Below are 14,216 nucleotides of genomic sequence, written 5' to 3' on the forward strand. Positions count from 1 at the left end.
TTCCATTGTCTTTCATTGATCTCGCTCCTCTTCTTGCCGCTTTTCCTCTTTACACGAAGGAAATTGAAGCAGAACACAACAGGGTAATTTGATAGCTCATTATCTGAGATCTATTTAAAAATGGAGCAAAGGGCATTTCATGCAGGAGACGCCATGAATGATCACAGCGTCATGTAAAGAGCCTGCAAACTTCCATGAAGGAGCAATCTCAATCGCAGGAAAAAAGCCCAGTGTGAAGGAGCCCTATGTCCCCCAATCAAATTAGCAGCTCCTCGCAGCTGTTGTGAGATAGAATCCCAGATCTCCGGCATCACATGTAGTTTGTCCCAAAGTGCATGATCCAACCCAATAGAATAACTTTGATTCAATGCTGTGTAGTGGATGGAGTTGGACTTGGATTGGGAAGATCTGAGAACAAATCTCTGGTCAGCCATGAAGCTCACTGGTTAGCTTTGGGCAAGACACTTTCAAGCTATTCTACTCATCAGGTGTGACTAAAGTGGGATTAGTTTATTTCATAAATATTAGGGACCTTCTGCTGCTAAAAGCACAGGGCATGTCATAGCTTCTTGTTACATGCAAACCTGGCCAGGGTGGGTTGTTGGGGTGATTGACAGGCCACCCAGAATCCTAAAACAGCCCATGGGTTCTGTGTGACTTGTCAACCACCCCAACAACCTACCCTCGCTGGGTTCACACGTAACTAAGAGCTGTGGTGGGGGCTTGGGTTGCCACTGTGGCACCCACAGACACTGCAACCCACCATGCCGAATAGGCTGTGGTAATCGTGCAAACCAGGTCTATGACTTCAAAATCAAATCAGCTTATTTTCCCCCTCCCTCTCCCCCACCCCACACTGTTTTTTACAATATCATGCCTAATTCAAGGGTTCTAGCAGGGATTCAGATCAGGGATTCTTGCAGCCTAATTTAGGGTGCTTCCACACAAGAGTTTTATCACATTATTACCTACCCCATTCACAGAATTTTACTGGGGGTTCCAGATGATGATTTTCTTTCCCATTCGTAGCCCTCTCGTCTGTCTGTCTGTCTGTCTGTCATTATTTCTAGGCCACCTTTAAGGGTGGAACCCTCTCAAGATGGTGTACAGGTTAAAAACCACACAAAGTAGATACAGTAGAAAAAATCCATGAAAACATGTTTCAATAAAATCCATAAAAACTGATTGCCAATTAAAAAACCAATGGCCCAGACTTAATTTGTTCATTTAAGGGAAAGTAAATTAAAATAGGTGGTTCTGAAGACCTGTAAAGAAGGGGCCTGATGAACCCTTGGTGGTTAGTCCAGGGATGTGGGGCCACCACTGAGAAATACTTCAAATGGGCTCAGAAACACACTGGCAGCCAATGCAGCTGGAGCAGTATTGGGTGTCACATGAGCCAACCGCCTGGCCCCCAGAAATCTCTCGGTGGCCATATTTTGCAACAGCTGAAGTTTCAAAACCATTTTCAAAGGCAGCCCCGCATACAGCACATTACAGTAGTCCAGCCTGGATGTCACCACAGCATGAATAAATGAGTCAAGGCCTCCCTCTCCAGACAGAGTGGCAACTGACATACCAGCCTAAACTGGTAAAGAGTATTCCTGGTCACTGACACCACCTGAGCTTCCCCAGTTAGCGCCAAATCCAGGAGCACACCCAAACCACACACTAGGTCCTTCAAGGGGAGTGAAACCCCATCTAGGACTAGATGTAATCCTCTATCCAGATTAGTTGGTTTCCCTACCCACAGTACTTCTATCTTTTCTAGATTAAGCCTCAGCTTGTTTGCTCTCATCCATCCCAAAACTGCATCCAGGAGTTCAACAGGCTCCCTAGGATCATTAGTTGAAAAGAATTTCTTCTGTCCTTTTTCTTACAGAGGATGGTCTATTAAGGAGAAAAAGACAGAATAGCTGCACAGTGCCTTCTAGCTGGTAGTACCAGGAGTCCTCTGTCTAGAAGTACCCCTATGGGGGAGGGCGGGAACCTTCCTTCCTGTTATTGCTCTTGTTAGACAACTGGGAATTGGAAACTCCAGCTGATCTTCTGCAAATCATTCAGCAATATACAGATCCTGCCCATCCCTGCTGTATAACATCACCTTTGGGTCAAAGTGTTAATGACAGGAGTTTGCAAATCCTGAAATCAGAACAAGTGGATACTGAGGGCTTCTTCACATGGAGCTTTTATCCTGCGATTGAGATGGCTCTCTCATGGAAGTTTGCAGGCTCTTTACATGACACCATGACCCTCCAGGGCATCTTCCATTTTTAAATAGATCGCAGATAATGAGCTATCAAATTACCCTATTGTGTTCCGCTTCAATTTCCTCCGTGAAAAGAGGAAAAGTGGCAAGAGATCAATGAAAGATAATGGAAGACTCAGATACTGGAGAGAAGGAGGGGGAAAGGGGAAGGGGGAAAGGAAGCATGTCAAAAAAAGGAGTCTTTGTGATTCTGCATTTAAAATGGAAGCGGAAAGCCCCGTTTTAAATGCAGAATTTTAGGCTGGCGTAGAGAGCTGTATACTTCAAGCTTGGAAGGATAAGCACCCATCACCTACTATTCAATGGACTGAAGATCTTACTGCTCTTCCTATATTTGAACGTATCTTCTACAGCCATCAATTTAGTCTGGATGCTTATTTGGATATATTATGGACTACTTATATTAACGTATATATTTGAAATGGATGTGTTAAATCCTTCTTCCCCCCTCTTTTTTCTTTTTTTATATTAAAGGTGATGGAAATTATTATTGTGTATGGATATGTTTTATAATATGTTCTTCCTCTCCCCTTCCTTCTTTTTACTCTCTCTTTTGTGGTTCTCCTCCCCTTTGTTTGTTATTGTTATATTTGCAAAAATAAAATCCTGAAATCAGAAAAGATCCTTCCCCCTGGGAAAAACTGCCATGGGATAAATATGATAGAGGGTGTTATATAACTGCCTTAAATAAAATAAATGTTACTTGTGAATGTATCTTGTTTTTACCATTTAAGGCTAATCAGAATGACACTGACTCCATATTCACACAACTAGTTGCTTCAGCTCTAGAGAAAAACACACAGCTTTAATGGGACCTCACCCCCTGAGATAAGAGTTAAGGAGGAAGCTGAAGTACAGACTCCTTTTTAAAGATCAGAGATTGTCTTCACCTTCATGCAAGTGTTTCCAACAGAAAGGTCCCATTTCATACACTTCCGTATGCCTCTATCACAGAGAGAATACTTCCTCTCGAGAAAACAGACCATATGAGGGGGGTCCTCACAGCATCACTATAGCGACCTGATGTGATGATAATCTTGAGCTTTTATGTATGTATTAAATTTATAAATCACATCCTCTGCCTACCAGGCACCTGGGATGATGTACAATAAAAGAATCACTAAAACTTAGAAAACTGTAAAACACAAGGAACACAGAAACAACAGCCATACAGTAAAATTTGAGAGCAGCATTAAAATTAAAGAGCAACAAAGCATCACAGAGTATTAAACACAAAGCGAAACTGTCTTTAGTGCCCATCTACAGCAAAATAAGGAAGCCAATCTCGCCTCCCTCAGGAGGAGTTCCACAATTGGGGTGCTGCTACCGAAAAGGCTGTGTCACGTGTACCTACCAACCTAACCTCTCTAGGTGGTGGGACATATAACAGGGCCTCTGATGATGATCATTCAGAGGTCTGCATATACATACTGTACGAGTACTTCAAAGGACACGACTCTCCTTCAAGGGGAAAATCAGGGAATGTGCTTTGTGAATAAAGCAATTAGATTCAGTACAGATGTTAAGTCACAGCTTCCTCTATACTACTACAGAAGTTCTGTCTACTGCTCTTTGCATGTGAAACCTTTGCTGCAAGCACAGTAAAATACTGGGCTGCAGGTTATCCCTATTTCAGGCACAGATATAGAAAGAGGTTTCATATCATCTAGGTGTTTGAATCCTGAACCCAGACACCACCTTAGTGCCACAAGATGCACAAAGCTGTGGGTTTTCCAATGCTTTATTACAATATTATCTTTAGAGCCACGTGGGTCCTGGAACCTGATGTGAACGGTCAATTTTCCATTTTTAAAAACAAACTGAAACAAGACAACCCTATGATTCTATGATTCTAAGACAGCAATCCTCATCATAGCAGAAGAGATTAAAATGAGTCTCAAATGTATCCTGGACACCAGAAGCAACCACACTGTTACGACAGTAGCTGTGGATACTTAAGCAAATGCAAATCTACTTTGGAGCAGGAAGGCTGAAGTAATGTTCTTTTAATGAATGACAACACAGCAATGACTAAGGGATAGGGTATGCAGAGTTCTGCCTTGATTGGGTGGAGAGAGGGCAGGGGAAGCAATGCCAGAAAATGCTACATTCCAGCCATGTGGAACAGTACAGAGCATGGCAAGGAGGGCCCTACCCTTATTAGCATTCAGCTTAAAGGGGATGATTTTCATGAGAGCTGATTTTGGTTCTTTATGATAACTACAGCATGCAAAGAATCTTACCCATTGCACTGCTGCACCATCTTTTACTTCTGCTCTCAGATAGGAAGTTGATTAATCCCTATTGCAGAAAGAAAATCAGATTTCAAAACCTTGCTGAAAGTTCTCCACGCCTTGAAGCCTTGTTAACTCTTTAAAGAGGCAACTCTGCTCTGCACCTGAGAGCTGCCCAAGGACCTTTCCAGTCCAGAAAAAAAAGCACAAGATGATGACAATGATGATGATTGCATTTATATCTCACCTTTTTCCTCTTGCAAAGAATCCAAGGCGGCTTACGAGGTTCGTCTTCTCTCCATTTTATCCTCACAACAACCCTGTGAGGCAGGTTAGGCTGAGAGTCAGTGACTGGCCAGTAGTCACCCAGTGAGCTTCATAGCTGAGTGGGGGACTAGAACCCAGATATCTTCTGAGTCCCAGTCCAACTCTAACCACTACATCACACTGGATATGTGTTAGCACCCAAGAAAGCGCTGTAACAGCTCTAGCCCCCGTAACTAGATACAGATGGCCAGGTTATGGGGGGTGAGCAGGGGGAGCAGAGCAGTGTTGTGAGTGCTTTTGATCGAGTGGTACTGAACAGAACAATCATAAAAGAAAAGCCAAGTTTTTAAACTTGAAAAATAAAAAGGTTTCAAAATGGTACAAGGGGGCTTGTGGTGTTCTGTTTCAGGACACCACTGTTGTTATGACACGGGTATCAGCCAATAGGTATTAAGCTCATGCAGATTCAGACCTGTTTCGCATGTAACGAGAAGCCACCACGGGTGAATTTCTCCATAGGGCTTCTCATTGCAGTGGCCATTTTGAATATTCAAGCTGTGGCAGAGGAGTGCTGTAGGCTGTCGTTATGTGCAAACTCAGCAAGAGTGGGTTGCTGGGTTGGCAAGCCACCCAGAACCCATGCGCTGTTTTAGGGTTGTGGTTGGCTTGTCAACCACCCCAACAACCCCCTCTTCCTGGGTTTGGATGTAACAACAAGCTACAGTGCCCCCTGCTTGAATATACAAAATGGCTGCTGCTGCTGTGACAGTGACTTCTTGTTAGGTGCAAACAGGGTCAGTGTCCATATAATATTCACAGCTACAACTGAAGCAGTAACTGAGGGGGAAATGGTGTCAGCAGGGTTGTTTCAGAGATTGTGAGATCATCTTGTATGTATTGAAACAACTCCATTAGCTCCCAGCACTTTTTTGAGCTCAATTCAAATGCTGATTTTGACCTTTAAATCCCTCATCATCATAGCGATCACTCTTGACCAAGTAAGATTGTCTTCTGGGGTAGAGTCTTAGCAGCGGGTCTGTAGTAGGGATGGTAGAGAATTCTGCCACGGATCCCAGGGATGTTAGAGAATTCCACCACAGATCCCAGTGAATTCGGCCCCCTGGAATCCATGGCAGAACGGAGCCCCCCGCCCCACCACCCCGCGAAAGCCCCACGAAACGGAGCCTACCTGGCTGCGGCTCCGGCCACTGCCGGGCTGCTGCGGCTGCAAATGGCGGCCGTCGTAGCAGCTGCCATTTGCGTCCCTATGCCGGCCCGTGATAGGCTACATATATATTTAGGTAGCCTATCACAGCTAAAGCAGGGACACAAATGGCATCCCCTACACCATTTGCGTTCCTGCTTTAGCCGTGATAGGCTATGTAAATATTTACATAGCCTATCATGGGCTTGCGTAGGGATGCAAATGGCGTCCCCTACGCAGGATGCCATTTGTGTCCGCAGCAGCCTGGCAGCGGCTGGAGTCCCCGCTGCGGGTTGGCCTGGCTGGCGGCTCCACGGCCTGGCTGGGGAGTGGAGCCAGCCGGGCAGTATTCTGGGGGGGAGGAACGGATCGCCTCCCCCCCTTCGAGGATTCCAGGGGGAGGGACGGATTGCCTCCCCCCACCTGCGGAACCCGGCGGAGCCAGGTAAGCAGGGTTTCGTACACCCCTAGTGTAGGTGGCTGTGAAGGCCAATTCTGGATCCACACAGCCTCCCACAGTGAGGATGTAGGTTTCCAGGTGGAAGGCAGTCACAATGAGGGTTTGCTTGACATGCCTTCCGCTGAGGTCGTTTCTCCCTTTTGCCCTGTACTCGTGCTCCCTACATTGCTTAGGAACCAGATACTTGTTGCACATCCTTCTTTATTACCAAGCTTCCCCTTGATTGAGATCAACATCTGAGGCCTTTCTCTGAGTACCCCTGCCATCTAAAGTACAGTGAGTGGCATGGTGACCTGAGAGAGCCTTTGTTGTGGTAGCTCCTTGACTTTGGATGCCCCAGTCCCCAGGGAGTCCCACCTGGTTCTTACATTACTATTATTTAGGTGCCAGGCCAAAAATATTTCTTTTTTCCCAGGTTTTTAAGGACTGTTAATAATTTTAGTATTTTAATTTTGGGATAGTTTTAATATTTTTGGGTTACTTTAATGGACTACTGCTGTTTTAGCTCTTGCTTTAGTTTTATGTATTTTGGCTTTTTATTATATTTTGCATTATATTGCATCTATATTCCTAACCACACAGGGAACATAGGTTTATGTTGCAGGGTCAGAATATAAATAAAATAAGTAAGTAAGTAATATGCTTGTTTGAAAAGACCCTGAAATATAAAGCTTTTCTACATGAGACTCTTGATTCCTTACTCACTGTTGTTTACAGGTTCTTTAAATGACATCGTGATCCTCCAGTTTCGCTTCTGTTTTTTAAGGGTTTTTCTACACGAGGCATTTATTGTGCATTTGTCATTCCCCACTCACATCGTGACCCTCCAGTTTTGCTTCTGTGTCTAATGAGAACTTTGGGGGAGTTTTTTTAGAGCAGGGAAAATGCGGCACTTAATTGTGAAAGCCAAAGATACCACTTTTTCACTTGTGTATTTGTGCTACTCTGCTATACCACAGTGCCACCTAGAAGTTATGTAGTGGAAAAGCAGGAAAGGAAACACTCATGTGTAGTGCTTGGATCTCATTTCTGCAACGAAACCAAAAGTAGATATAGTGGATTAACAGCCTTGTGTAGAAAAGCTCTAAGACTTTTTTTAGAACAGGGAAAATGGGCTAATATTTCTAAAAGCAAAAGAAAAGGTATTTTTCTACTAGTGTAATTATGATATTCCACAATAGTGCAGTGCCACCTAGAGGTTATGTAGCAGAAAAGCAGGAAAGGAAAAGCTCTTTGTGTAGAGCTGGGATCTCAATTCTGTGACAAAAACAAAAGTAGATAGAACAATTAACAGTTGTAAATGCCCCAGCCTTCATGATGTAATGCTCTTTGGAGCCCTATTCAAGCATTGTTTACCCACCCACCCTGCGATAACCATTGTACAAGGGGAGAACAAGAACAAGCCTGTTGGCCTTGACCCCCTTGGGTGGTCAGGTCTCCTACTTAACAGAGCACAGTCCTCTATTTGAAGAGCTGCCAGAAGACAGTCCTCTGTTTGAAGGTGCCCTCTATTTGATGGGCTGCCCAGTCCAAGTCTGGTTTAAAGCCAAAGAAACACAAGAATGGAGAGCAGGAGGGGCCTTGAAGTTCCCCATCACTGATACCTGGATAGTAGATTGAGCAGGCACATGATGGGTCCTCTGGTCAGTTTTCCTCACTATAATGAGATGTCCTGTATTTCTATTTAAATTATAGCAATGGTTTCTAATTTTGCAGTTATACATATATTTTCATAACATTTATACAATTATGCATAACATTTATGCAGTTATATATAATATACATTTATACAGTTATGCAGAATTGGTGTCCTCTTTAGTCCTCTTTTTTGGTGATGCATTTCTTCTTTTTTGGCAGCAGGTAAGTGGCCACACTAACACCAATGGGCTTACCCCTACTCTCCCCGTCCTGCGATGGTAATAGGTAAGCCCTACTTAATAGGGCTTATTAAAAAAAAACTTTCAAGTTTGATTGCTGTTTTTGCCTTATAACAAAGCTCTTAGGACAACTGCATGTCCAATCTGGATTCACCCACACTCAGAACTTGGAGGAGGAGGAGGAGGAGAAACAGAAAGGCTAGAAATGCCTGTCCATAATGAACCTGGACGAATACCAGTGGTGGAGACACTTGGCTACATTTCTGCTTTTTGTCTGATAGAAATACCGGAAGTTGCCTTAAATCAAGTCAGCCCACTGGTCCATCTAGCCCTGCCTACGCTGAGCTAAGACCCTGCCTCAGGTTTTGTGACAGCATTATTGAAGCTATGCCACTGCCTTCATGTTACACACACACACACACACCACTCAGCCTACGCCATCCCACCAGTAATATTGTCATGGAAATTTTTACATGAAACTCCATGTAACATGTCTATAGTTTGGCCTTCTGTCTTGCTTCTGACACGTGCCATTCGGTGGAGGCTGGTGGTTCCGATGGCAATGGGGCAGTGAATCTGCTCTGGGTTTCTGTCAGAGCTCTGAAGGAGCTATCCATGATGCTTAGCTCCTTTAGAGTTCTGGCTGGTTCTGAGTGAAACCCAGAGCAGATTCACCACCCCACTGACATCGGAGCCACCAGCCTCCATTGGTGCTATCAGTACCCGTAGTATAGTCCCCCTGTGCCAAGCCTCCACCTGCAGCACAATCTGATCTGCAGAGTTTCCCACCTTCTCTACTTTCCGCCTAAGAAAGAATATGGGCAACTAATGTCTACCCTTTGCCTCCTGTGCCAGCTGTGGTTTTTCTTGGGTGTTTACAGGCATTCGGTTCACCAGAAGTTAAGCCCACTGTCTCAAACGTAACAGGTGTTTGGTCCTCTCCCCCAGTATGCATTTTCCTTATGATTATATCAACAAACCTATTCAACTGCCGGTGCCAGATGAGAAGACCCCACTCATTCAAAGAGGAAAAGAAACCGAACTTGTGAGCAGTGACAGTTGTTCACAGGTGAAGCATGAACTGAAGCTTCTTTGCATCCCCCTGCAAAGGCTGCATGACTGGACTTTTACAAGTGGAGCCCATGTTAGGTATCCGTTGCCAGAACGGTGAAGACAGCATATGGGCAAAACAGCTGAATGATGGGCTTTGGAATAGGACTTTACCTCCAAATCTTGACTGTCTCTAAGAATAGCAAGGGAGCCTCTGATTGCTCACCAATTATACATTTTATTTATTATTACATTTATATCCTGCCTTTTTTCTTCTCGCAAGGAACCCAAGGTGTCTTACATGGTCCACCTCCTCTCCATTTTATCCTCACAACAACCCTGCCAAGTAGGTTACATTAAGAGTCAGTGACTGACCCAAAGTCACCTAGTGAGCTTCACGGCCAAGTGGGGACTAGAACTCAGATCTCCAGGGTCCCAGTCCAACACTCTAAGCACTAAACCAGCACTACTGGCTCTTATATATACATAGAACTCTTGACAGCTGTAATGCTTAGCATGGACCCATCTCATGTAATTCTGGCACAAGCCATGAGCATACTTTTCTTCCCTGTTGCATATTTATTTATTTCCTAACACAATCAGATACTTCAGATGAATGCCCCGACTCGGAGCTTGTTCTGAAGCTGCTAACTTGTGGCCACTGCTGCCCATGATGAAGCAGTTGTGAGAATCAGCTGGTGTACTCAGAATTAAGCCCAGATTTGACTTTTGGTGTACTAGTGCCCATGCAAACATTGCTTTCTGGGTGTTAGCGGCAGCATGCCAAAAGCAGAACCTAGGCAGACGTCTGCACATAGTACTGGATTCTCATGAATCAACTTGCCATTCACTCAGGGATGGGGAACATGTAGCCCTTATACATGTTGTTGGACTGCAACTCCCATCATCCCTCACCATTGGCTATCTTGGCTAGGGCTGATGGGAGTTGCAATCCAACGACATCTGGAGGGTGACATGTTACAGTTCCCCATCCCTGAATTAGCTGATGTGGCTCTCTTCCACTTCTTCCCACATTAATAATATTGGTATGTGGGCAAAAATAATGCAAGACAGCCTCAGATATATTCTGAATATCCCATTTTAAAATGCACTTAAATAATTTATTATCCTTAGAGCTCACCTTTGAATCCTTTCCAGACATAGAAACTTTGCATTTAAAACTAAAGAAAATATTCCAAATGTTTTCTTATATATCTGAAACTTTTTCTTGTACATCGCTAATAAAGTGGTTTAGATTTCCTCAAACTAATGGTCCTGTTATTACAATTAAAATTATCCAGACCTTGAGATCTTCTTCAGAGGTTCTTCTTCAGTTCCCCCCACCCTCTGAAGTAGGGCAAACGATGACATGAGACAGGGCTTCTTTGGTGGTGGCACCCCATCTTTGGAATGCCTTCCCCAAAGAGGCTCAACAGGCACAAACTTTGTTATCTTTTCAGCACCAGATGAAGACCTTTTTATTTGCCTAGGCCTTTTAGATGTTCTAATATATGTTTTTACCCTACTGTCATGACTTTCATTTATTCATTCATTTATTTATTTAATTTCTATACCGCCCAATAGCCGAAGCTCTCTGGGCGGTTCACAAAAATTAAAACCAAACAGCACACAATAAAACAATTTAAAATATATAGAACATTAAAACCACAATAAAACCTAGCAGCAGTGCAGGAGTTTAAAATACAGATTTAAAGCAGCAAAGCTAAAAGTTTAGAATGCTAAAATGCCTGGGAAAATAAAAAGGTCTTCACCTGGCACCGAAATGAATACAATGTAGGTACAAGGCGAACCTCACTAGGGAGCTCATTCCAGAGCCGGGGTGCCACAGCAGAAAAAGCCCTACTCCTAGTAGCCACCCGCCTCACTTCCTTTGGCAGGGGCTCACAGACAAGGGCCGCTGCTGATGATCTTAAGGTCCAGGCAGGCACATATGGGAGGAGGCGATCCTTCAGGTAACCTGGCCCCAAGCCGTTAAGGGCTTTGAATGTTAACACCAGCACTTTGAATCGGGCCCGGAAATGGACTGGCAGCCAGTGCAGCTGGAAAAGTACTGGCGTAATATGAGCTCGCAGGCCAGTCCCTGTTAACAATCTTGCTGCCCTATTTTGGACCAGCTGAAGTTTCCGGACTGTTTTCAAAGGCAGCCCCACGTATAACACATTGCAGTAATCCAGATGAGAAGTTATCAGAGCATGGATAACTGTAGCTAGGCGATCTCTGTCCAGATAAGGGTGTAGTTGGTATACAAGCCTAAGCTTTTAAGTCGTTTTAACAGGTATTAATGTTATCTGCTGTTCTGATATTTTAATTTGATGTGTTGTTTTACAGATTATTTTTAATTGTTACCCTCCCTGGAAATCCTTTTAGGGTTAAAGAGTGGGATATATAAAATACAATTAATATAAATTAGTTAAATAAATAAATTGTTATAAGACTTTTGAGCCACAGCATCACAGTTTAGATTAATATTCAGTTCATTATCCACTATAATCTTAGTCTAGTTTGGCAAGACTAGACGGGCATGATAAAGGACAAAGAAGGCAGGGACCTAACAGAAGCAGATGAGATTAAGAAAAGGTGGAAAGAATATACAGAAGAACTATACAGGAAAGATCTTAATGTCCCTGATAGCCATAATAGTGCGGTCACTGAACTTGAGCCAGACATCCTAGAGAGTGAAGTCAAGTGGACCTTAGGAAGCATTAGTAACAACAAAGCTAGCGGAGATGACAGTATTCCAGCTGAGCTATTTAAAATCCTAAAAGATTATGCTGTTAACGTGCTGCATTCAATATGCCAACAAATTTGGAACACTCAACAATGGCCGCAAGACTGGAAAAGGTCAGTTTACATTCCACTTCCAAAGAAGGGCAACGCCAAAGAGTGTTCAAACTACCGCACAATTGCGCTCATTTCACATGCCAGCAAGGTGATGCTCTAAATCCTACAAGCTAGGCTTCAGCAGTATGTGAACCGAGAACTACCGGAAGTACAAGCTGGGTTTCGAAGAGGCAGAGGAACTAGAGATCAAATCGCCAACTTTCGCTGGATCATGGAGAAAGCAAGAGAATTCCAGAAAAATGTCTATTTCTGCCTCATTGACTACGCTAAAGCCATTGATTGTGTGGATCACAACAAACTGTGGCAAATTCTTAAAGTGATGGGAGTACCAGACCACCTTACCTGTCTCCTGAGAAACCTGTACGAGGGTCAAGAAGCAACAGTAAGAACCAGACATGGAACAACCGAGTGGTTCAAAATTGGGAAAGGAGTACGACAAGGCTGCATATTGTCACCCTGCTTATATAACTTATATGCAGAGTACATCATGAGAAACGCCGGGTTGGATGAATCACAGGTCGGAATTAAGATTGCTGGGAGAATTATCAACAACCTCCAATATGCAGACGATAGCACCCTAATGGCAGAAAGCGAAGAGGATCTCAAGATCCTCTTGTTGAGGGTGAAAGAAGAGAGTGCAAAAGCTGGTTTGAAACTCAACATTAAAAAAACGAAGATCATGGCATCTGGCCCCATCACTTCCTGGCATATAGAAGGGGAAGAAATGGAAGCAGTGACAGATTTTACGTTCTTGGGCTCCAAGATCACCGCAGACGGTGACTGTAGCCATGAAATTAAAAGACGCTTGCTCCTTGGGAGGAAAGCTATGGCAAACCTAGACAGCATAGTAAGAAGCAGAGACATCACCTTGCCGACAAAGGTCCGTCTAATCAAAGCTATGGTTTTCCCAGTAGTAATGTATGGCTATGAGAGCTGGACTATAAAGAAGGCTGAGCGCCGAAGAATTGATGCTTTCGAACTGTGGTGCTGGAGAAGACTGTTACGAGTCCCTTGGAGTGCAAGGAGGTCAAATCAGTCCATCCGAAAGGAAATCAACCCTGAGTGCTCATTGGAAGGACAGATACTGAAGCTGAAGCGCAAATATTTTGGCCACCTAATGCGAAGAGAAAACTCTCTGGAAAAGCCCCTGATGCTGGGAAAGACTGAAGGCAAAAGGAGAAGGGGACGGCAGAGGATGAGATGGCTAGATAGCATCACCGATGCAATGAATATGAACTTGAGCACACTCCGGGAGAGAGCGCAGGACAGGAAGGCCTGGCGTGCTATGGTCCATGGGGTCCCGAAGAGTCCGACACGACTGAACAACAAAAACAATACTTGTAGATTATACTTCTATTTGTATAATATCTCTCTCTCTCTCTCTCTCTCTCTCTCTCTCTCCTTGTATTTGTCTGCACTGAATTTATTTCTATTGCTAGAAGATAAACTCTTTGGTTTAGTAGATAATTTTTCATTTTTATAGCCTTTCCAGATAAGTGTATAATGGTGTTTTTTTTTAAAAGAGCAGTTGTGGCTCATTGATTACTCAAGATCCAGATCTTTTCCACCAAGGAAAGAGTTCTGTTTCAAGCATATCACATTTGCCAAGCACACATACTGCAAATATATTGTTGCTGAGAAAATGTGATTCTTTCTCTCGCTAGCAGGGCCATTGTGATCTGGAACACTATCTGGAACGTGGTTGTGCAATGCCTATGACATTATTGATGGCAACTCTTGCCCATGCCCATTTGTGACCCTAACACCAGCACTTAGCTTGCAGAAAGGAGGCTCAGTTAGGGCTGGCTCACAAATGCATGCACATCACTTGATTCCTCTGTACTTGATGACTGGCAGCTACTTGTCTGGCTCCACTGAGAAGCATTTGCTTATTTATTTCAATATTTGTATGATGCCTTTCAAGGCAGGCCATCCCATGGCAGCTCACACCAAAATAAAACATAAAACAATTTACAGAATATATCATATTCCT

This window comes from Heloderma suspectum, chromosome 4 (assembly GCF_057233095.1).
Source record: "Heloderma suspectum isolate Gila_16-S chromosome 4, 16-S_ref, whole genome shotgun sequence".
Classification (NCBI taxonomy): Eukaryota; Metazoa; Chordata; class Lepidosauria; order Squamata; family Helodermatidae; genus Heloderma; species Heloderma suspectum.